This window comes from Nannospalax galili, unplaced genomic scaffold (assembly GCF_000622305.1).
Source record: "Nannospalax galili isolate Female #2095 unplaced genomic scaffold, S.galili_v1.0 scaffold770, whole genome shotgun sequence".
Lineage (NCBI taxonomy): Eukaryota > Metazoa > Chordata > Mammalia > Rodentia > Spalacidae > Nannospalax > Nannospalax galili.
The window spans coordinates 961,837-986,514 of record NW_008328344.1 but is presented as its reverse complement, the minus strand read 5'-3'; the positions used below and the strand labels follow the sequence as shown (position 1 = coordinate 986,514).

The 24,678-nt window shown below is 44.0% G+C and overlaps 1 protein-coding gene across 4 annotated transcripts in view; it reads left to right on the top strand.

Annotated features, from left to right (window-relative positions):
- Positions 1-24,678, top strand: part of Wwox (WW domain containing oxidoreductase) — a 1,076,697-nt gene that overhangs the window by 364,663 nt on the left and 687,356 nt on the right. The window lies entirely within an intron of this gene.

Here is a 24,678-nt window from a genome sequence, read left to right as displayed (position 1 = left end):
TATTTTATGGTCTGGTCTTTCCTGTAATTACAGTCGAGATTCTATAGCTGGAGGAAGTCCTGTCAATTGAGTAGGAGGCTGATGTCCGTGCCACGGTGACAGCCCATTCCGAGGGTTTTAGGCCTGTCCTTAGAGAGGCTGGTTATTTCCCCCTTAGGCACTTTGCTGTGGCCTAGTTCCCCACCATAGATGAATGAATGGACGCAGTCTCGTTCTGTGGCTGAACCCGGGAGGTCAGGCCCCTTGGATGTGATACGCTGCTGAGGGGACATGCTTCATCGATTTACATTTTTTATAATGAAAAACCATTATTTCACATGTGTCTGTGTGCTTGCAAGAGATCTAGAAAGATGGGGGTGTTCTAGGTTTGAGGCCCGGGAGCTGGTTCTGGTTGGGAGCCATGGAAAGATGAGCTGCTTTTCCGTTAGACTGATTGGTACTATTTTTTTTTTTCTTTTTAACCAACATAGATTATTTTTATGATATTAAGGTTTTAAGTAGGTAAAGAATAAAAATCAGTAAAGTTTATTTCTAATGTCCAGTGATTCTATGAGAAGAAATGTTTTTGGTTTTTTCTTTTTCAATTTCTTCTAAACTTTTCAATAATGTCCAAAACTTTTAGCCAGACTCAAGTTCTGTAAGCCCCTGAGGCGGCATTATAAGTACTTATCCACATTAAACCCCATTTCTTTTTTTTTTTTTAAAGCAGTGATATTCTTATTATTTTTTTTCAGGTTAGCATACAAAGTTATGGGTCTTCTCTTTGCATCTTAATTTTGAGAATTTCATACGTAAGTACACGATTTACATCATCCTACCGCCTCGTTCCCTGCCTCCGACTCCTCCCAGGTTCCTAACCACCCCCTCTAGAATTCATGACATCTTCAGAAGAGTTTTAACTCAGGGGCTGGGGAGATGACTCAGCAGTTAAGAGCACTGGTTGCTCTTGCAAAAGGACCTGGGTTTGGTTTCAACACCCATATGGCAGCTAACAACTGTCCCTAACTCCATTTCCAGGAGATTTGACACCTTCTTCTGGCTTCCTTGGGTATTGCATGACCTAGGTGCACTTAAATACATGTAGGCAAAACACTCATACACATAAAATAAAAATAATAAAATATTAAAAAGGAATAATTTTAACTAGACAATCACAGTGTTCTCTACATCCGCAGGAGGTGGCTTCCAAGCAGAAATGTTCATTTACCCTGGGTCAGGCCTGCGGATGGGAAGCCTTGTTTGCACTGCTGAGTAGACGAGACTGGTCTCTTTCTTCAGGACCACCATATCACAGCTTAGGCCACCAGGACAACCTGGGGCAAAGGGTTCCCAGGTCAAGTCATAAGGTCTCTGTCTCCAAGCTGAATTATCTTGAGCTGTGAGGTTTTTTTTGGGGGGTGGGTCACCAGTGACCCCAAGTGGCTAGTGGGCTTTGTGATAACTGGCCTATGAACAGAAATGGCTTATTTGTACTGCTCCCTTCCCACTGCCCGTATAGCTGTGCTTACTTACTAAATGCTATTCACGAAGGGGACTCACACAGTGCGGTGCTTAGACCTACCTTGCAGCACAGTGACTGGGTGTGGAGATGTCACCCTCAGCTGTTTTACACACTGAGATCCTGTGCTATGTATCTCAGAACATAAAATATATTAAATGGAAGACAGACCAAGTACATATAGAGATGCCATACATGAAAAAGAATCCTTTTAAAGGCCCATATTGATAAGGAATTTTTTTTAATTAATTTAATTTTAAATTAGCATACAAAGTATTAGGTAGAATGGCATTTAAATTTTTAACATTTATTTTTAAGATTTAAAAAAAATATTTATGTGTATGAGTGTATTGCCTGCATCTGTGTAAACACAGCCACGTCGTACAATGCCCAAGGAGGTCAGAAGAGAGTGTCTGATCCCCTGGAACTGGAGCTACGGACAGTTGCTAGTGGCCATGTGGGTGCTGGGAATCGAACCCGGGTCCTCTGCAAGAGCAGTCTGTGCTCTTAACTGCTGAGTCATCTTTCCACCCCCTATTTTTAAGATTTGTAATTACATTTTATTTATCGGGAGAGGGCACATCGGTGCCACAGCACAAATACTATGGAAGTCAGAGGACAAGGTCCTGGAGTCCTTTCTCTCTTTCCACCATGTGGGTTCTGGGGACTGAACTCAGGTCGTCAGATTTGGCAGCGAGCACCTTTATCAGCTGAGCCATCTCACCAGCCCCATAAAGCCATTTTTAAACAAAGTGTGTCCTGACTGACTCCCTTCCCCGATACCTCCCCCATCTGCCTACCTTCCCTCCTTTCCTCCCCTTCCTTAGGTACTCTTAGGAGAGCATCAGTTTTGTCACCACTGGGAGTGGGTGGGAACTTGTTCGGCTTCCTGTGCTTCTGTGGTTCTGTTCGCATCACCTTGTGCAGTTCACACTGTAATGGTTGGGCTTCACCCCAGGTGGTGCAGAGTTCATGGCAGGGAAAGGAAGAAAAAGACGGTTTTCATCAGGAGCCTGACTCCAAACTGCACATGTCCCGCTCACAGAGGTGGTGACAGAAGTTAGAGGGGGACCTCGGGTCATCACGTTGATTCAGCACTCGAGGTGGAGGGATGTGTTCATGAGGAGTTCCTGTTCTTTGTTTAACTATTAGTGGAGCCTCCTTGGTCTTCTCTCTTTGCGAGATAAGCACAGTGATGATTGAGGAAAGAATGAATGTTATAAAGGCTAAAGAAATAACTCTGAGGACTTTTAGCCTATTAACTATCTGAAGCTTCTTAATAGTTCGGCTTAAGGCAAAAATGATTTTATTCTACTTTCAGCCCCGTTGAAGCAATAATTAACCGACTTTGATTAAAACTGTATTTTCCTAAGTATAAAAGCCATCCGGCCCTTCGCTTTCCATATGAAAACTGGTGGCAATGTTCATCTCTTTGCTGGTGGAGAAGTGGAGCATTGGGGGTCGGGGGAGAGAAGCTGAGGCTCAGGCATCAACCTCAGGGGATTGCATTGCTGGGGCAGAGGGCCCAAAAGCAAGGTACTCTGTTCGGCCAGTCTGGCTCCTGCTAGAAGGGCAGCCTGTGCACAGTGCAGTCTCTCGCTCTCTCTCTGGGTGGGGCCGGCCCAAGGGAGCACCCCTGGCTCTCCATCAGTCTCTTCGTATTCGCCTCTGCTTTTATTCTGGCTCTTGTTCAGCTCTCTGCTTTCACCTTAGCTAACCTTTCTATCCAGTCAGTTAGGGCACCTCAGGATTTTCAAGTGTGACAGCGACTGCAGTGCCCTCATCAGCTGCCTTGCTGGGTCCGTGATGCTGCCTGGGGAAGGTCCCCCTGCACTGACCCTCCAAGCTCTTTTGCCAGCTCCTTTGAGAACATCCTTCCACTACATGGTGATATCTATGTATTTGATTCTCTCTGCCTCTAAGGTCAAGACTGTTGTGTTGTTATTCTTAAGTCATTTCATATATAAATACAGTGTATTCAGATTTTCCCCTCCCTCCTTTCAGCTTCTCCCAGACACTGCCCCCCTTCCCCCATGCACATACTCTTCCCACCTCCATGTCCTCTTTCTCCCTCCCCTTCCACCTCCTCTCCCTCCTCCTCTTCTCCTTCTTCCTCCTCCTCCTCCACCTCCTCCCCCCCTCTACATAACTGACTGAGCTAATTAATGCTTACTCTACACACAAAGGCATAGGGCCATCCACTGGCGCATGGGCAGCCAACCTACCAGGGACAACACTGTTGAAGAAAACTGATGCTCCCTTCCTCAGCAGCCATCACCCTCCCTAGGGCTGGAGCCTTGAGAGTCCTTCTACCCATGTTGGTGTGTTGACTGACTTGATCCTGTGCAGGCCTTGCACAGGCAATCACAGCTGCTGTGAATTCGTGAACTTCAGCCCTGGAAGATCACGTCTTCTGCTTTTCTGTAACTATGGCAGCCAGCCTAGTGCACGACACCAGCCTGGTAAAACAGTACATCATAGATGGAGTTCGTGAAAGACATGAGAGGTGGAGAGGGGGGCCAACTGAAGGTGACGGTGGGTTCAAATATGAGCAAAGTACAATGACATGCATGTAGGAAACTGTCGTAAGTAAACCCAGTATTTTGTATGTTCAGCAGACAGTTAAGAGAATGTGTTAAGAGGGATGAGGAGGAAGCCAGTTGGAATCTGATTTCTGTGCACTGGAAAAGATAAAGAAAGCAATCTGACTTTAAACGAGGAAAGGCAAGAATGGTCACAAGTGCGTGCGATGGCTTTGGAGTTGTGGTGCTGGGATGGGAGGCCACGGTGAACCAAGCACACCTCTGTGCTAGTGTGCTAATAGTTGCATCCAACACAGTACTCGTTCTGTCTGCGGCCGTGCATTGTGGGGGAAGGCAAAGCACTGGATGGCATCAAAGGTGAGGATCATTTGGCACTGGACGTGGGCACAAAGTCTCCATCTCAGTTACCTGAATTGAATCGTCCCTCTTCCTTTCAGTTTCACCCTGTACAAAACATGGCGGACATTTTCCAGTCTCTTCTTCCCACCCTCCCTTTTTACCTTCCTTCTTTTCTCACTTTCCGTAATGCCACATGCTGCCCCATGGAGTCGACCACAGTGACACCTCCCTACGTGTTGTGACCCATGGCAAGGTGCGCCAGGAACATGCTGTTGGGTCACCTGGCTGAGGCTTTGGCAGAGTCTTCCTATGATAGGGGTGGGTACACTCATTACTATTTGCAAAACGGGCTCAGCTTGTGTGTCATCCTGATAACTCTTGTTCCAGCTAGACTGGCTTCTTGGGAACACATGTATGTTTGTGCTGGAAGCCCCAGCAGTACCATTTCATCCAAGAGCTTTTTTCTTTAATGAATTATTCAGGCAGTGTTTTCCAAAATTGTCATTGATTGGTACAGATCCAGAGCGTGTGTTACAGCAGCCTGTGCTAGGCCCTGTGAGAAGTCGATATTTTCTGGCTCAAAGAAGTTCCGAAAGGGCGGGGGGAAATTCAAAGCCAGTGTGTCTCTTTCTCTGCACAGTCAAGTACTGTATGCCCCCCTCTTGAGGGGTCCTCATATGTAGCTTGGGTTGAAACCCAGCCAGGGCCCTGAGCTTGGCCTGGTTGGTACAGGTGGGCGACACAGTATCCTCTGCCATTCCATGAATCGTTTGGAGTAAGAGGGAGGTCAGCCAAATGGTGGTGGGTATACCTGATTAGGTCACATGAGACTCTGAACATGCATACCATACACACACACACACACACACACACACACACACACACACAAAACACACACACATACACACACATATACACATACACCTGCAATGCACATAAACACATATACACACCTACATAAACACACATATACACATAGATGTACATATACACAAATACATACATATACACTCATGCACATATATAATACAGTCCACACATATAAACACATGCACATATACATACTATACTTATAGCTTATATACACATATACTCTACACGTTCACACGTACACACGTGTGCACACACACTTTTTTAAGTGAATGAGTTCTTTGAGTGCTGCCTGTGTGTTGTAAGAAGGAAGACAAGTTGGCTCTGGTGTCTCTGTGGAAGCATGTTGGCAGTATTTGTGAATATGTTTGCATGGAGAGCGCTGGTGTCTGCATCCTGCCTTCCATGGTCACTCGTAGATACCAGTGAAAACTTTGGACACATCTTCAGAAGAATATAAAGTAATAAAAAGCAGAAATGTCCTGCAAGTTCGAATGCCAGCTGCTGGCTCGCCCAGCTTTCCCTCCGAGTGCCTTCTCAATGTTTTGCTGGTTACTTCCCAAACAGTGGTCCTCAGCTTTGGGGACTCTTTACGGATTATTGATGCCCCCGGCTAATTGGATCTGGATCTTCAGGGAGTTGGGGAGTGTGGGAGAAGGAAGCAGTGAAGGTGGAAAGCCCTCTTTACCCAAAGTGTCCATCATCAGTGTCCCGATCTGCGGGAAGGAGAGCTGAGTCAGAGCCCTTTGCTGGGGCCCTGCTTAGCCCAGGTTTTCAGTTGGCTTCTTCGGGGCCAGCACTGTGCCCCTTTTTCCTGTTTTTGCCCTCCTTTGACTAGGGGCATTTTACATGCATGGAGCTTTGCAAAATCCTCTGCCCTCAACCCTCCAATGAGTGCCCTTCCGTTCCTTTACCAGCTGTATTAACATATAATGCTTCTACCACCGTACAATCCATCCATGTAAACCATCATTTCAGAGGCTTTTACTATATTCACAGGGTCTTGCCTCTACCAACAAAAACAATTTTAAAACATTTTCATTATCCCTGAAAGATACCCTCACCCCTTACCCAGCACCTCAGTCGCCCCACCCCTATAGCCCCAGGACCTACTAATTCCCTTCCTGTTTCTATGCCTCTGTCTATTCTAGGCACTCATAGAAATGGAATCATAGGCTGGGGGTGTCATGTCATTTTTGTTTTTTTGTTTTTTTTTCCCACGTGGCATTCTTCTTTCAAACTACATGCCTCAGCATCTACCAATAGGTCCCTTTTTATTGTTAAGTGATATCAGATGGTAGGAATGCATCCATCTTGTTTGTCCATTCATCAGCCCTGTGAACATGTGGGTCCTTGGGTCCTTTCTACTTCCTGGCTGTTATGAATAACAGGCTGTGCATATCCATGTACTTTGTTTTGATTCTGTTTCCTTTTAAAATTTATTATCTTTATTTTATGTGTACGAGTGCATTGCCTACATGTATGTAAGTGCACCCATGTCATGCAATGCTTATGGAGGTCAGAACAGGGCTTCGGCTCACCTGGAACTGGAGTTAGGGATGGTTGTTAGCTGCCATGTGGGTGCTGGGAATTGAACCCAGTTCCTCTGCGTGCTCTTAACTGCTGAGCATCTCTCCAGCCCCTCAGTTTCCTTTTGTAGCTTGTTTTCCCAGGACCATCTGTGTCTGGTAAATATCTTGAAATGTTTTGCCTCAGAAACAAAGCATGACTAGGAAAGCACACAGCTCTGGAACAAGGTGTCAGAGTGACCTCTTCGCTCTGACCGTGACCTTGAACTAGTAAAGGCCCAGCTTCAAGGCCTTAGGAGGAGAAGTGCTCCTGGACTGATCTTTCTGGACAACCTCTGCTTCCAGAGATCACCAGAGGTGGAGGGAGGTGCTTCCTGAGCAAAGGAGGCTTTCCAGATCAGTGCAAGGCATCAGTGTTGTTTGTGTGATTAATGAGTCCATGTTTCCAACGTTCTCCTTTCATGTATCTGAGCCTTCTAACTACATTGCATTTCATGTGTTTCTGACTGTGTTTGAGATTTATGAGGCTGAACTTGCAAGCGATGTGCTCCTGGATTAAAGGAACCTGAGAATCTCTATTTATGTCTGACTGGAGGAAATTCCCTGTAAGCTGCTTATCAGAGGTGCATGCTGTGGGCATGATGGGAAAGGTGGAGTGTCGTGTCCCGTGTCTTCCCCTCCCTCCCCCTCCCAGTAAAACCTGGACTCTGCTCTCATTCCATTTTAACCGCACGTTCAGGAAATAAATCCACCTGTATGGATCTGCTGACTGGTCCACTTTTGTAAATTTAACTTAAAAATGCATATATTCTGTGATTCTCATTTTGACTCCAAACACCAAGTCTTCTATGTGCACTTCGGGTTTATTTAATTCCTGATTGTCAGACATAAAATTTGATCAAAGTGATTTTGAGGAACTAAATGTAACTCTGTACCCTTCATCTAATAACATCTGAACGTACTGCACATTTTGTAACTTTTTAAAATTAGAAATATTTGCACACCCTAGCAATTAGACGTCTCTTTAAAACATTAGGCACAAAGTGCAGAAACCCTACCGTGTGTTTGTGCATTGTATCTCCACCAGGGGGCACTGTGGCTTGCCTGTCCATTTAAGCAGCCTGCCTTCTATCAGTTTACCCAGAACACGGACAGCCCCGGAGTGGTTCCGGTGCCTTCCAAGAAGGAATCCTATCTGGAAGAGAACAGATGTCGATTCTTTTTCCTCACTAGCAAACAGTAGCGTTGTCAAGTTTGCTAAACTTATCCAGTTGAAGATTAACATGCAATGTATAATATGCATGTGCCTAAATGTACAATATGTAGTAAATCACATTTTTATGCTTTCTCTGAACTTGGAAGCTGCAAGTTATTATTTTTTTTTATTCACTGGGTGTGATGAAATAAATAACCTTCAAATACATTTTAAAGATGTCAGTCAGGAAGCAAAAAAAAAAGTGCTTGGTGGCTGTGTTTGATAGATTTCTTTTATGATTAATTCTCCTGTTAAGTTTTAATGACTTTCAAGATGTAAAGCTAAAAAACCCACAAACTTAGGCATGGTTAATAAATAACCAAAAATGCCAGATGTATAGCGGTGCATCTGTGGAAAAATGAAATAAAATATTCTCTGGGATATATTAGGAAATAGCTCTTTGGGGCAGTGGGTAAAAATTCTGTTTTTCTAGAAAACTCTTTCAGAAAAGCATGCTCTACAATTTACATATGTACATTAAATTATTTTGTAAAATAATACTTATTAGCAGGATTGATGTCTTGGAATGTATTGGTCTGCCTCACCTTTTTTAAGAACCCTTGCATGCATCTTCCAGTAGGTTCTCATAGCATTCTTCCAAGACTTTCTTCCTCAGATCACTGAGTATTCAAAGTGCATTGTCTTAAAGATGCTTGGAGGGATGGCTTGTTCCAGAAGTGGGAGCCGTGTTGACTGCGTTTTAGTAATACTATCTTCTTTTTTCTTCTTCCTTGAGCACCCAGAATTTGTGAAACATGACCCAGTTTATCCTGAAGACCTCTTTGTGAAACAGGAGGGGACAGAAGAAAGGAATCCCCATTCCAAACAGCAAATGTAAGGCTCATCTCCCGGGGCCTGGAGCCTTGTCCCACATGTGTAAACCCAGTGTCTGAGGGATGGGTCTGGCACTTTAGCCTCTCTGCAGTAGGCAGGGCTGTGTCAGTTGATTCCTAACACATTTCAACTGGAGTTCTCAAGCCCAGCAGTTTGGAAACCAAGTACACATTAATTAATATGAATAATGACTGAAGGAGTTGCAGGACCCCAGAAGAAGAATGTATAAGTGGATGTATCTGCGTGCATGCTTTTGTGTCCAAAAGAAGATAAATGATGTTTTGAACACAATCCCTTCTCTTCCATAAAGGGCTATTACTATCTCTGATTTTTTTCTGAGCCCCTCCCCCAAATATGTAGTCTCGAACAGTCACACCAGGCATCCACCGCCACCCCCACCCCTGCCAAAAAAAAAAAAAAAAAATCCTCCAGAACTTCAAAACTAAAAGATCTTGTACAACTACACAGGTCTCATTTTTGAAATCTCTGGGATTGCAAATGAAGTCCAGTTATCTGTCTCCACTGTGCCTTGGAGTCAGGAGACAGACAATAGCATTCCCTTAAGTTTATATTATTCCATTCCAAGTGAATACACTTGCCAAGTGTTCAAGGCTACTTCTGACTGGACCATCCCTTATCTCCTTATCTTAGTAGCCTAGTTTCTAGAAGGAAGGCAGCATTTCTCCAGGCCCCGTCCAGTGGTACTCCAATCACACCAGTGCAGGATAAGCATATAGAGCGAAGAAAGCTGTCCCATTTCCCCTAGAAAATTGTCCTCCTTTTTAAAGGACTAGGGTGTAGGTTTATACAAGATGCCCTTCCAGTTAACCCAGGTGCAGAGAATCACTGGGTGACAGGGTTAAGTGACCTGCCTCGCGTGACCAGGCTTCTTGCTTGCTCCAGTCTGGGAAAGTCACCTAGCATCAACCCCCTTCCCAGCCCTGGCTGTCTCGGCTCTCCCCAGCACACAGAGCACGCAGGCTGAAGGATGGAAGGAACCCCAAACATTTGGCCAGGAATAGGTGACTAATTCCAGCTGGCCTACAAGCTGTGCTTTAAAAATTACCCAGATGAACTGATTTTGTAGAGAGAGTGGGTGGAGAGGACTCCAGGGCTTTAGGGGACGATTTGGCCTTTCCATAATCGTGAGCCATGTGATTTGGAGAGAGGTGAGAGTTGGCTCTACAGAGCACATTTCCTTGGCTGAGCTCCAGAAGAGAGAGATGGTCTGGCAGGAAGGCCCACCACCCCCATTCAGCCCCTTCCAGACCCCTTACACCATGGGATCTGCTTGAGTATCAAGTTGGTTTGTACCCCAGAGATAAGGCTTGGCTATCAGGGGCTGCCCAGAGATGGAGAAAAGAGCCTTCAAGTTTGGGGGCAGCAGCTTCTGTGGACGTGAACAGCCTGCCTTACAACTCCCAGGCATCCCTCCAAACATACTTGGCCTTCCTGCTCTCTCATTCCCTGTGGACAGACAGGCCGCGCTCTCTTGGCCCCATGCCCAAGTGTGTACTTGGCTCATGTCAATGTTGTATGTGGCTTCTGCTTCAGAGAGGAATCCGCTCAGTGACTTAGCCACTCCAAAAAACAAGGAGTGCTCCTGTGCTCCTAGCATTTCATTTTAACCTGAGAACGAGCAAAAACAGAAACCAAAGGGAGTCTGCCCATTCTCCTTTCTGATTGATTCCCTTTACTCCCAAAGGGTATGCTCAGAGTCTACAAAATCTTGTTCACCTACCCAGTGTCCCATGGCAGAGAGAGACCACAGGTCTCATCACCTTACCTTCCAGGTTCCTATGATGTTGCATTCACTAGTTGCAGCAAGCTTTCTGAGGCAGGCTCCTGTTAGAGACCTTCAGTTGATTAGTAATGACTTACCTGGGGCCTGTTTTATGCTAAGACTCAGCTCCCATCCACTCTATGCTTTGCTGTAAACATGGAAGATGCAAGGTTTTCCTAGCAAGGCAGTATTATCTTGGATGAAATGTTAGATTCATCCAACTAACAGAGAGCAAATGTATAGACATGCAGAACCAGTAGCATACTAGGGGTAGAAAATATTAGGGTGTGTGTGTGTGTGTGTGTGTGTGTGTGTGTGTGTGTGTGTTGGGTTTTTTATTTCTGTTTCGTTCACTTTAAGATGAGTTCTCAGGATATTGTCCAGGCTTGACCTCACCCTGTGTAGCTAGGCAGACTTGGATCCTCCTTCCTTGGGATCCTCCTTCCTCAGCCTCCTGAGTAGCTGGGATTATAGGCCTGTGACACCAGGCCTGACTTCTTTCTGGTTCTTTATAGACCAAAGACAATTTCCCAAAGTGTCCCCAGTCTACTCGCTGTTGATCAGCTGAACCTCAGCCTGACACAGAAACCTGTTTCATTCTTCAGAATAAGTGGCAGGTGATATTTTTAAAGACACAATTGCTAGTAATATATGAATATAAATTTATTTTCTAGAGATGGAGAGATGACTCTGCTGGTAAAGGACTTGCTGCATAAGCAAGACCTGAGTGCAGAGTCCCAGAAACCATGTAAGAAAGCAGGGCATGGTGCCACATATCTATGACCTGAGCACTGGGGAGGCAGAGACAGGAAGATCCTGGGATCTCCCTGACCTGAGCTGAGCTGAAATGGTTCAGTGACAGACCATGTCTCAAAAAATAAGGTGGAGAACAGTGAAGGCAGATTCCTGACATTGACTTATGATGTCCACATGCACCTATATGGGAGCGCATACCTGCCCATACATGTGCACACACATGTAGCACATAGAAAATATAACAATATGCTAAACAAGTCAGGGCTGGAGTGATGGTTCAGTGGTTAAGGGTGCTTGCTGCTCTTGTACAGGACTCCTGCTCACGTCCCAGTTGTGCAGTTAATTGCCTATAACTCCAGCTCCAGGGCATCTAAAGCCCCCTTCTGGCCTTTGTGAGCAGCTGCACTCATGTGGCATACAGACACACACATGTACAGATACACATATACATAAATTAAAACGAATCTTGTAAAATATACATGCAATAAAAATAAATAAATTTCTTTTCTGGGCAAACAGTATAGATTACATTTCATATTCAAAGTATGCCCAAGAAACCTGGATGTTTATTTTAAGCAACTGGCCCTTGGGAATTCAAATAAAGGAAAAGGATAACAAACTGTCACTGACAACTGACGGGATCTTCTGATTTATGGCTCCTCGATATTTCACAGCTGTAGCATTTCTGGGGAGCACTTTGGATATGGCTGGAGCAGTCAGTCCATAAAATGCTGTCTGTGTTATGATGTCTTACAGATACATGCAGATGAGCCCCCGATGTGTTCAATTAAGTCCCTTATCCCTGAGGAAACAGGCGTACGATATCCATGTCACAGGCATCCTATGACTGCACTCAGCATCCCGTGTTGTTTCTGTCCCTTGCCAAGCCTTGTACATGCACATAACTGTGTGGGTCATGTTGGGATTGTGATGTGGTGGAGGAGGAAAAGGTCTCTCTGTGTTAACATGTATGGCTGTTGCTGTTGCATACTGCCTGGAAAGAAGGCAGTCTTGTGCCCCACCTCAGTGAACAAGGTGTGGAAGAGCCGCTGAACTTGCACCTGTTTAGACTAAACAAAAAATGATGCAGCCCTTGAACTGCCTGACGCAGTTAGTGGTTCTGTAGAATGGGGCTGGTCAACCTGATCTTGACACCAGACTGCCTCCAGGTTTTCTAGAATCCACATCCAAAGCCTGTTCTAGGTTTTAATTCTCAAACCGAGTTTTTGCCCGAGCAATGACAGCAAAGGATTGGGGCTGTGTTGCAGTGCTGCTTTTTTTTTTTTTTTCCAAGATTTATTTTATTTTTAATTATGTGCATGTGCCTATGTCTATGTGTGGGTATCTGCATGTGTGTACAGGTATGTGCATGTGAGTGCAGGTACTGGTGGAGGCCAGAAGAGAGCATCAGTTTCCGTGGGAGTGGAATCACAGGCAGTTGTGAGCCACCAGATGTGGGTGCTGGGGGCTGAACCTGGGTTCTTCTGCAAGAGCTGCAAGGGCCTTTAACTGCTGAGCCATCTTCCTAGGCTTGTTTCTTACAATAAATGGAAAGCTGGCCACTCCTTGATCCTCCAAGGAGCGGAAGAAAAGCTGATGATCTGTTAGAGAGGCAGGAAGAGAGGACTGGACACAGGGAGGCTGTGCTATTTATAACCCTGTTGTACAGAACCGCAGTTGATCACGTTATACAGGGCTGGGCCTCTGGCTCCCCGGCCGCTGCTCTGAGTACTTTTCCCACTGCCTCCTTTGTCTGTGTTGAACCTGCCGACTCTTTTCAGGACAGAGCTGTCTAATTAACTTATGCAATTAGATCTGGAGCATAGATAGCCTGGCTGTGTTCAGAAGGGCCGCTTTTTCTAGGAAAACAACAAAGGGTTGTGCTGTTAGGATCATCTGTGCATGTGTTTTGTGTGTGTGTGTGTGTGTGTGTGTGTATGTGCACATGCGCACACCTGCGTATATAATATTGTACAGTGGACATGGGAACCCTCCTTCCAAGGTGATCTGTGACTGGGCAGTGAAAGGTTATTCAGCTACTACTCAAAACTGAATGCTTCCCAGGTTTTTCTTTTCTTTTTTCTTTTTTGATTTTTTTGAGACAGGGTCTCCCTGGCTTTGAACTCACAGAGATCTGCCTGCCTCTGCCTCCCAAGTGCTGGGATTAAAGCCATGCGCCACTATACCTGTAAGTTTTTTTTTAATTTTAATTTAATTAAAAAAATTTATGTGTATGCACGTATTACCTGCATGTAGGTAAGTGCACCCGTGTCGTGCAATGCCCGTGGAGGGCAGAAGAAGCTGTCAGATCCCCTGGGACTGGAGTTACAGACAGTTGTTAGCTGCCATGTGGGTGCTGGGATTCAAGCCCGGGTCTTCTTCAAGAACAACCAGTGTTCTAAACCTCTGAGCCATCTCTCTGGCCCCAGGTTTTTCTTTTTAAAACCACACTAAAACCAGCACCTCTATGTCAACAGCTTTGTCCAAGTGGTGGCCCATGACATGGAGGTAGCCAAGGATAGGAATAAATACTGCCTAACATAAAATCATAAATCATACATGAAACATTATGAGATTTACTTTGTTGCTGTTGTTTGGTTTGTTTTTACAATTTCCTGTTTGTAACTCGATTGCATGGTTCTTGTGGGTAAACTTGGTAGATGACAACACCACACCGCCATGTTGAAAGGCTGACCTAAAGACTTCTAGATCAGCTGTGTCCAGTGGTGGGAAGAATCTAAACATGTATGCATCAGCTCAATGCCACAGACCTTTCATTTAAGGATATCACCTTGACATCTTGAAAGCAGCCATGACAGGAATATTTATACCATGAGAATAGGCAAAAACTACAACCAAGGCTTGATTGATTGTCTTGTTTATAGGGTCTTGACTAAGAAAGTGATTACAGTGTTACCATTGCAGATTAAGTTTCAGGGTAATATGCCTGTACATTATGAATAGTACGAAGCATTGATTTAAAAACTGAATTATCCAGTTCAGCAAAGAAATCGCTTATGCCATTGAAGAATATGTGAGGTATCAAAATTATCTACCTGTTGTGTCTACCCTCATCCTGCAGATCACTGTGAATTGTCAAGCCATGCTTAGTTGGGACAGTCCTTGCTCATCGGGCGCAGTCATAGCTCAGCTCTGGATATGAGAGTTTGGCACAAATCAATAAAAGCGTTCAGTGAGGATCAATTGACTGTGTGGCATTTATAATGAAGAATACTGCATATTTTTATTTGTAAATGTCCCACTCCCTCCTTTGCATCAGTAAAATGCTTAAAAACTGAATGTATGCTGTTTATGCATACACGTTTATTTTTGGGAGAGCCATTTAGGAGCATTTATCAGAATACAGGCTCTGCTGCTGGCTTGAGAGAACGTTTGAGGATCTGTGACCCGGGTGACGTGCAAAAGAGCTGCTCCTACTACCCAGATTGCGGTGGTTGGTCATAGATAGGCATTGTTTTACCTGGTATTTTGTCACTGGAGCAAACAAGCTGACCTGTGCCATGGTGGTGTGTCCAGTAGCATTCACCTTCCATGTGGGGCTGCGTGGTGGCGAGGTTCCAGAACACTGCATTTCCGGAGTTCCAGGATGTTACTTTTCAGAGAGCAAAGGCCCTTGATGGTGGCAGGTCCTCCCCCTTTCTCCTGTATTTACAGCCAACTGCCCAGCCAGCACAGGAGTCAGGACATGTCAGAGGCCAGCTCTTCTTACTGCCAAGGCAGGTGGTTGTCTTTCCTCTCAACACTCACATTGTCTCCAAGTACCCGCAGTGTTTCTTTCTGTGCCCTTAAATCAAGCCTTTTAGGAAGGTTTACAATGATGCTTTTTGTTTACACATCCTGTCCTTTAAGAATGATGGAGAGATGGCTCAGTGGTTAAGAACACTGACTCTTCTTGCAGAAGACCTGGGTTTGAATCCCAGCACCTACATGGCAGCTAACAACTGTCCGTAACTCCAGTTCCAGGGGATCCAACAGCCTCCTCTGTCCTCCGGGGGCATTGCATGATATGGGTGCACTTACCTACATGCAGGCGATACATGCGTACACATAAAATAAAAATAATAAATAAAATATTAAAAAGAAGAATGATTTGAGAATGTTGCACACCAGAAATATCCATTCCCACACCAGAGAGAGCGTTGTGATAGTGTGCCATCCATGAAGGCTCCTAGGTCGTGCTGACCTCTCAGACATTGTAGTGCATCTAATACAGAGGTCATTTGTGCTTCTGTATGTGTGTGTGTGCGCACACACATGCATCTGTGCATATGTGTGTTTGCTTCTGTGTGTAGATGTGTTTGCATGCTCATATGTGTGGGTGAGGGCACGCATGCCACAGCAGTGTACATGTGGAGATCACAGATCAACTTTGGGCTTTGGTCATGTCACTGTGGAACACTGGAATTATGGATGTGTTACCCTGTCTGACTCTCCATGGGTTCTGGGGATCCACACCCGCTTCCTTTGCTCCGGCAGAAAGCGCTTTGCCCATGGAGCCATCTCCCCTACCCTGTCACTTTTGCTTCTGACAGCCTTCATCCTGTCTTTCAGCCCTGTGGGCTAAGTCATGCCTAGACCCTTTGACAAAACAGTTTCAGAGTAATTGTAGCTCCCTGCTTACATATTCTCGTACATTTCTTGTTATTCTTGTCAGTACTGCATGCAGACAGAGGTTGCCAATAAAGTTTATTGTAGGAGCCAAGTGTCAATATCTGTAGTACCCCCCGCCTAGGGTGCTTGTAATTAAAATGCCACAGATAGTCTGGGAGAGGCATGAAAATTTGATGGCAAATTGATTTCAGGTTCATCTTGAAATTTGTCCTCAGCTGGACTCGATACTCCTGGCAGCTGTGGAATGGCTTTTGTCAGAAGGGTCTGCTAGAATGAGCCAGAGATGTCTGGATCTGAATATTAAATACAGAGCGCTGTTTATGACAGATTATCTGTTTAATGCGCCTCCTCCACTCACATGCTCTCTTCTCCATTTAACATGTGATATAGGATCTAAGGACTCCACTTTTTGTATGAAAAGAAGTTGTAGCACACTTGCAGGATGTTAGAAATAGAGTTTGGGGAACACTGGCTTCAAACCTGAGTATTCTGTCCAAGATTCCAAACTTAACAAATGTGCCTTGCATCTAAGTTTACACAGCTACAGACATACTGGTAGTCAAGATACTATGATGTGGGAAATGGTGCTGTAATGTTCCCTCAGAATAGTGTGCCTTCAGGAAAAGAAAAGACCATATAAGTGGATTTTTAAAAATCTCGATATTTACTATTATAAGTTGCCAGTTCCTGTAAACGTGTGTTTGCACATCACATTATAAAATCCATTATCGTTGTGTGCACTGTTCATGCGGAAATGTGCTCTGATGATAATTTTAAACACAGACTTGGTTCCGTAATTTAAACTTGGAAGATATTGGAAGCAAAAAATTATTAATAATAGTAGCAAGTTTTCAGTGTTCCTAAGTTAAAACAAAAGTGTTGTTCAATAAATCCCATGTGTTCAAGAAAGTTAATCTTCTAATTTGAAATTATCTGAAAATTAATTATGTTTACTTAGAAATCAATGCATGATTAGGAATGGAATTTAAGGAAGTAATCCTCCAATGAGGATCTTTTATTCGTTCATTTAACCAAGTAAATAGAGACTCTAATCTCCACAGAGTAAAACAGGATGAAAAGAGATTTCTGTGGGAGGATTTGTTGAGGCCCCTGTCTTGGGCTACTGTGGTATCATCTATGTACGTGTATGTTAACATACGCTATAATACAATTAATATATAATATATTGTATATGTGACACACACTTGTTCTCCTAAGAACTAACCAGGGATTTCTTCATTGCTTTCCGTTGCATCTAACCCTGGAAACAGCAGTCCCTTTTCCTTCTTAACCTGACCCAGAATTTGGAATCTCTCACCCAGGGGAGTCTGGGCTCTCCTCCTCCCCAGCCTGCCCCCTCAGGCAGCCCAGGTAGTGAGCCCATCAGGAGAAAAAGCTCAGCAATATGCTCCAGGGTCATCAAAGCTCCTGGTCTGCACATTCAGGAGATATTTATGGATCTTTTATTAGGACAGTTTTTATAGCCCAAGATTAAAAGTTAAAGTTAAATAGTAAAAGTAATGGACATGCGCCTTTGGAGATTCTAACTGGTGTGTGTTTTTCTCCTTCTGCTTCTCACACCCATTGGATTTTGGTGATAGGATTTAAAAAGGTGCACGGAGGTACCTTGAATCTTTTTTTTTTCTTTTTCTTTTTGGAAGGGGACAGTCTTGTAAATTGGCAAATTAACAAATTATACTTCAGAGACTTGAAGTTGTAGCGTTTATGTCAGCAGGAGGCTATTTTCTGATGTGGAATGAATTTGTACCAGCATTAACATTGGATAAAAGATTTAATTATCTGGGCAGAGTATGGTAATTCACATCTGTAGTCCAGGCACTCTGGATGCCGGGGCAGGAGGACTGTCATGTTTAAATCCAGCCTGGGCTATGCGGTAAGTTCAAGGCCAGCCTGGGCTGTGGAAGCCCTGTCTCAAAAAAACTTAAAGTTATTTGGCGCCAGAAAACAAGTGTTGGGGCAGAGCATCCACAGTCCGTGTGGGAATGTAGGAGAGAGGGGATCCAGAGAAGATGGTCCTTTGTGAGCCCTGAGGCTTACGGTTTTCTTTGGCCTCTCAGTTACCTAATTGTAAGATGTGTCTCTGTGGACTCAGTGAAAAGCAGAGCTTCATGTTATAATGACGTAGTGATCTACAGAGGATGGCCATAGCCTAGCCTTCGATTACCTGTGCGTCCCATTGAATTTATGAATGGGCAGAGGTAGAGAAAAAGGATTCTGTGGACAAAGCTATTTCAGAAACGCAGGACTTACCAGAGCATTCCCATGTCAGCGTCATCCACCTCATTAATAAAGGGAAAGAATGATGAAGTTTTCCAGGCATATTTGTCTAACCATTTACTTACCACTCATACCTATTCTTTTACCCTTTTACAAAATACCTGGATGTATAATAGTGTCTTCCAAATTTGTATTATCAGTTAGCCCCAGACTTTGCTTTTCTTTTTATTGTTTTGTGTGATTACCCTTCCATTTGGAAACTGATTTCTTTTTTCACAGGGACCTGTTACAAGTCCTGGTTCCCTAAGCATTCCAAGGAACAATTGGGTGACAATATTTTCTTGGTGTAATATTTTTTAAAGAAATCTGTACTGTTAATAGAATGACTTATTGTCATTCACTCTGTAGTATTCTGGAGGAGGCATCTGTGATGACTTGTTTCTTTACCGAGTCCTCAGAGAACAGGGAACAGTTGAAGTGACTTTCCAGTATAGCAACAAAGTCCATACTATAGCACATTCTAGAAAGAGCAGATTTTAATGTCCTTACTACTATACTTGTTTTGACTCTCTCCTTTAGTAATTAGATCATTATGTATAATTAGCACATTAATTATATGCAGCAGCTGCTGTAGTGTGTGTGCACATGTGTGTGTGCGTGTGTGTGTGTGGACCTTTGCTTGAAAACATGTGAGTTCACGAGTAGACTCATCATCATATGTTTCTCCTTGGTATACTTGCAATATTAATTTGTAAAGAAGAATATGTGTGTGCATGCATACACATACACACACCCAGAGACATAAACACACATGAGACATGGAGATACAGGCATCTCAGAGAATTTAAAAACTAATCAAAGTTGCAATGATCCTGACCTCCTCATCACTGCCCTGGTACATTTGGAAAAAGTGTCATCACCCGCCCCCCCACTTCCCTGTGTCTTGGTGCAGATGGCCAAGTAAATGTGCTGTATTACTGCCTGTCCCAGGGCTCTGATGCTTTTCCGATGAAAAACTTGTTCTATATTGTTAAATGGAATAAGCCATTAAAAATGGTATGTTCAGGGTGGTTTCCTGACTGTGTGAAAAATCAGGACGCAGACACACACAGGTGGTGCTACTGTGCTGTTTCCTCTCTCCAGAGCCATGGATGAAATAACTGGAATGTGCTACCTACTGTACCAGGGCTCAGGGTATGATGCAGAATAAGATGCCTGAAACCCGTACTGTGAGAAAAAATAGACATTTTTTTCATTTAAAAAATCACTTTTATTGTTGATGACTTTTTAGTAATGAATGGCACTTTCATAATGAGAAAAACAAGGTCTCATACGGGGGTGCTGGTTGTGTGTTTCCTTCACAGCCTAAGCCAGGAAGCCCCTAATCAGAGCTCAGGGAACACTCTCTCTGTAAGTGGTATTTGCATTTAAAACATGTTGAGATGAACAGACAGATCTTTTTGCTGACTTTAGTGACTTCTTTGATGTGGTCAACATTCCTTTGGAAGGATCCAGGGGGCATATGTGACTGGCACATGGCCTGTGGACCTCCCTGGGGGTCTCTGGTGGACCCTAGCAGGCTCCCTGTTTCCATCTGTGAGCTGTTCCTGCCCCAGTGCCTGAGAGATCTGGAAAAGTCTGGTCAGCTTTCTTGGATCCTGGCGCCTGCCTGAGCAGCTCCCTTCCACACCTGCCTTTGCACCTGCCAGGTTCTGTGAGACTCCTGGCCTGCCTGCTCAGCACTTCCTCCTGTTTCTTCTCTGAAGGCGGCTTTGCAGAAGGTGCTCTTCCCTCCACGTCAGCACATTCCAGCAAAATGTTAGAGTGCCCCAGTTTTGGCAATTTGGCAAAGTTGAAAGACTCCTGGTGGTAAATAGTCTTCGACCAGAAGCTTTGTTTTGTGTGTTGTTGGATCTCTTTTCTTATTCCTTACCTCCTGTATTAGTCACTGTTCTGTTGCTGTGATAGAAACACTGACCCAGGCAATTTATAGAAGGAAGAATTTATTTGAGCTTACGGTTCCAGGGGAATTACAGTCTGGCATGGCAGGGAGGCATGGTGGCTGGAGGTGGCTGGAGCAGGAGCAGCAGAAGCTAAGCTCTCACATCATCGCACAGGCACAGGGAGCAACAGAGCAGCTGGAGATCCCACAAGGCTTAAGAACTCTCTAAGTCCATCCCCAGTGACATGCTTCCTCTAGGATAGCCACACCTTCTAAAACCTCCCAAAATAGCATCATCATCTGGGGACAAAATATCCAAACACTTGGAGCCTATGGGGGACATTTTCATTCAAACCATCACACCTCCTCTCCCCTCCCCCCTGTCTTATATTAAAATTTTCTCAGAATTAAAAAGGTGGCAGTGTGCTCAGCACAGCCAGGGACACCCATAGGCAGCAAGGACAAAATTCCTTGGTTTTCCTTCCTCCCCACAGTCCCCAAACCAGCCCTCCCAGCTGTCTGGGACCCAAGTTGAAAAGCCAGCAGAGACCATTCCTGCCATCCCCCACTGGTCATCTGTGCTAGACCTGGGGAGGGTTTCTTTGTGCTGCAGGAACACTGTCCTGTTCATGGAGTTCACAGCTTATCCCCCCCCCATTGCCCTCTAGACCCAGAACTCACTCCTTCCGTGTAGTAACTATGAACTATGTCATGTTAGGGATGTTGCACAGTTAATTGTGATTGTATGTCTATCCATTTTAAATTTTATTTATTTAATTTTATTTTGTGTGTATGAGTGTTATGCTTAAATGTGTATAAGTGTACTCATGTCGTGCAATGCCCATGGAGGACAGAAGACGGCATCGGATCCCCTAGAACTGAAGTTATAGATGGTTGTTAACTGTCATGTGGGTGCTGGGATTCAAACCCAGGTCTTCTGCAAGAGCGGCCAGTGCTCTCCAGCCCCTCATTTTTAATCCTCCTCTCCAGAGATTTGGATCATTTGGAAACATTCCATGAGTTCAGAGTCCTCTGTAGCCTCAAAAATGTTTACATTATCGTGCATACATAGCCCCTTCTTACACTCTTGTTCCCCATACATGATCGTTCTCTGCTTCACACCCCTCATATTCTTCTGAGCCCTTCCCCTTCGCCTGTAGAAGACACGGTTTTTATGTAGGAAGATGCCCAGCTGAAAGAGTACTTTAGCAGAATTTAAACACGATAGTTTTCTGATGCTATTTCCACTTTAGGGATTTGAAAATCCACCTGAAGGCATGGGAATGCTAGGAGAAGAGAGGTGTCTGTGGTTATGTCACTGAACTTAACGTCAGGCTGAGTTGTTCCACTTGCCTTTGAGGAGCGGAAGAAGGAGCTGGGCCCCCACGTTGTTGTTGTGTTATCTCTGACGGCTTTGGCTCTCTTTCTGAACATATGGATCTGATTACTAAACAACAACAAAAAAAAATCGCTTTTTTTTCCTCCCCAGTAATGTTGGATTAAAAATGGTTTTCATTTTAACTGCGTTATCTGTTGGCTTTATAAATTTTTTAAAATTTCACTCACACAAACACACACACACAAATCCTACATGTGTTTCTTATTTAGAAAATCAGGGCAGCAGTCCTTCAAATATGAACCAGATACCCCATAATATTAAAATCTTAGATCACATTTATAGTTCTCTGAATGATATTTCTGAAATTGATATATCAAGAAACTTCACATCTATTATTAAATTACTTTTCCTCCAACAAAATATTTATCAAATGTAACTTCATACCCTGAATCCTTCCCTTGTTAAACTAGAAAGTGTCCCTCCGTACACACATGCCACTATTTATGCATACTTGGCCCCCCACATGTTCCCACATACAGACTCACACTTTCTTTTTAGTGTTCTCTTCTGTTTTAATATGTTAAGCGTCCACAGAGAAGTAATCTGACAGGCTACTGAAAATCGCCAGAACCGGAATTATTTCAAGGTATGTTTAAATGTGAATGTCTTTTCTGACTCTTAACATATGTATTGATGGGGGTGTGGTATCGTTATGACATCTTAATGAATGTCTGCTGAATTATGTGGGATCAGTGGGGGAGATACAAATGGATTTGAGCTCTGCAACTGTCATGCTGTGGTCCAGAGAGGGTGCGAGCTGAAATATCCGTGTTAACACATCTGTCAACTGTCCTCAGCCCACAGCCCTCCCCAGGGTGCTCAGTTGCTGGAATTGGAGCTGATGTTGATGATGAAGGAATCTACCTCAGGACAGGTATAAATGTGTAAACACATGTCAGGAAGTCAAGTTATGGGTCTGGTTTTCATGTTGTATAAGAACAGTTGGCTTTAAAAAAAAATCTGAATGGCTACCTCTAAATGAAGTGACCTGGATGCTTTATTAATCCCCTTTTGATCAGTGAGTAGGCATATAGGTGTGAACAGGGATGGAGTGAACAGATGTGGGACTACCTGACTTTGTATCCAGCCCCCTACCCCCCCGACTGAGAGTCCTTCAACTGGGAAATTAGATACTTAGAGCCCTGGTTTCCTCATCTCTTGCCCAGGAACTCCAGTATGTGCTTTCTGGTATCTTGTAAGAGTAATATAAAATACATTCTTAAAGGGTCCAGCACATTGCCTTTTAATTGGAGTTTAATACATGGTAGTTATTGTTGTTTTGTGGTTGCTATTATTTAAATTATTTTTACATAAAGCACATATAATTCCCCCAGGAGTAGGGTTTTATTTCTCTTCATTCTATACAAGTTTAACCTTGCAGTTTTAATATTAGCAAGGCTTATTTACCAGGTCTCCAGATTCCATTCGTTTTAGAAAAACTTATGAACGTGGACTGCACACCAGGCACTGAGGTATGCCCTGGGGAAATGGGCCAGCTACCTGTAGAAGTCCCTGTCTTCATAGACAAGTGTGTCCCCTCCATCATAAGGGCTTGACTTCCTGTTGTTTGTGATACAAGTCACAGGTGCCTTTACTGAACAGAAAGTAGCATTTTAAGGTACATCCAAGGGTATTTGTGTGTGCCATGTGGTGCATACACCAGCACTTGGTTCACAGGTAGGCTGTTCTGTAGGACCATGCAGAAAGTCTCCCAAAAACCCTGAACACAGTGTTGTGAGTTTGATTTCTCACTACATATCAACTGCTAAGTTGGTGGGTCTGATGTTGGCTTAGCTGCTGCTCTGGTTTAATGTTGTCTGTTTGATAGCTATAGATGCAGAGATAATCTGTGAAACAGGCGCAGTTGGTTCTGACTTTTAGCTGAGTTCCTCGATGCAGGGGCAGTTATCTCATCTATGAATTAGGAGTCATGGTTACCCAGGCACAAGGATCAAAAGCATGTGAGTCTCATTGCTTAAGGAATGGACACCTGGGACCCAGTGTGGGCTGCCCAGCTCTTTGCTATTTGCTCTTTCTTCTTATTAGCAGTCCGTTATTCTGATAATGATTTTGATTACCCAATCTGTTTCCTTCTCAATTTTTGTATATTCCTAGAACATATGTATATATATATTTACCCAGGCACAAGGATCAAAAGCATGTGAGTCTCATTGCTTAAGGAATGGACACCTGGGACCCAGTGTGGGCTGCCCAGCTCTTTGCTATTTGCTCTTTCTTCTTATTAGCAGTCCGTTATTCTGATAATGATTTTGATTACCCAATCTGTTTCCTTCTCAATTTTTGTATATTCCTAGAACATATGTATATATATGTTATATATAGAACAGAAATATATATGCCTATATATATATAATTCTTATGTTACTTGGATATATGTGTATGAAACACACATGCACACACAAATCTAGTATGCATACATATACATACACATGCTTAGAATTTGCTAAGATTGGAGTATGTATGCCCCATCTATACTGATAGGTTGAAATCCTAACCCTTGGGGGGAGTACTAGGAGGCAGGGCATCCAGATGTGATTGAGTCACTGGGGCAGAGCCTCATGGATGCAGCAGTATACTTATTAGGTATGAGAGGGCTGGAGAGATGGCCAAGCAGTTAAAAACACCTGCTGTCCTTCCAGAAGACCTGGGTTTGAATTCTAGCTTCCGTATGGTGGCTAACCTTCCAAATCCAGTTCCAGGGAATCTGAAACACTGTCTGGCCTCTACAGGCATTGCACATACAGGATGCACTTACATACATGCACGCAAGATACACATATAAAATGAAAATAATAAATAAGGGGCTGGAGAGATGGCTCAGCGGTTAAGAACAACAGACTGGCTCAAATCCCAGCACCCACATGGGAGCCAACAACTGTCCGTAACTCCAGTACCGGGGGATCCGACAGCCTCTTCTGTCCTCCGCGGGCATTGCACAACATGGGTGAACTTACCTTCATGCAGGCAATACACACATACACATAAAAAATAGTAATAAAATAAAATTTAAAAAGAGGGAATGTATTAGTCCAACAACCT